Genomic DNA, 1145 nt, shown 5'->3' with positions numbered 1-1145 from the left:
ACTAAAGATTATTCTCTGCTGAAGATATTTAATATCACCAGATTTATTTGATTAAACAGTAAATATAAATAGCACTCCACTCAAGGGAAAATTAGTGGTCAACTGAGGTAAAAAAAAAAAAAATAATAATAATACTTCATAATTTTGTAACATGTTCGTATGCTGCGGTGTGACGAGAACCCTGATCTCTTGCACATGATTGTTTTTAGTCGCAAATAAGGTTTTCATTCTGCCGAAAACGAATTTAATCACCGAGTCAAATTGATTTGCCTCGCATATGTGTGTGTGTGTTTGTGTGAGTATGTCTACATATATATGCATATATATATATATATATAGAACGTAACAGGTCAGGAGATATGAGAGGTTAATATATTTATTTAACCTCTCGATATTTGTGAGATTACGGCTGTCTCGCAGCCTTCATCATGTAAAAAAAGAATTCGGTATAATGAATTAGTTTACATACCGTCACCAACGTGCACGCTCCACATTGCATTGTCAAAGCATTGGGGTAACCATAATGCTCTGCTGATCTGAAGGGTTACTCTTCTATACTTGTCTTGATTGGTAAAAGTAATATCATAATTTTCAGTGTGTAGCATGCATGTTGGTACAGGCATATAAAATAATTTATTATACACTGAAATTATCATTACACGATAAAGGCTACAAAACAACTGTATGGTGAGATAGATATGTTCACCTCTCATACCCGCTAACTTTTCATGGTCTATATACTCTGCATGCAAGAATGTCATACATTGGAACTCCTGGATTTCTGGTGCATAGGGCTATACATTATACTCCTCCATATTGGATTAGTATATAACCGGGCCTACAAGATGAGCTTTCTGTGAAGACCAGAGGATTCTTTGAATTCAGTATATTGCACTACATTTATATCTATCTATCTATCTATCTATCTATCTATCTATCTATCTATAGGTGTAGGCATGGCTGTGTTGTAAGAAGCTTGCTTCCCAAACACATGGTTCCGGGATCAACATGGCAACTTGAGCAAGTGTCTTCTATTATGGCCTCGGGCCAACCAAAGTCTTGTGAGTGTATTTGGTAGACAGAAACTGAAAAGAGCCCGTCGTATATATATATATATATATATATATATATATATATATATATAT

Source organism: Octopus bimaculoides, chromosome 15, assembly GCF_001194135.2.
Source record: "Octopus bimaculoides isolate UCB-OBI-ISO-001 chromosome 15, ASM119413v2, whole genome shotgun sequence".
Classification (NCBI taxonomy): Eukaryota; Metazoa; Mollusca; class Cephalopoda; order Octopoda; family Octopodidae; genus Octopus; species Octopus bimaculoides.
The sequence above is the reverse complement of the archived record's forward strand: the minus strand, read 5'-3'. Positions refer to the sequence as shown.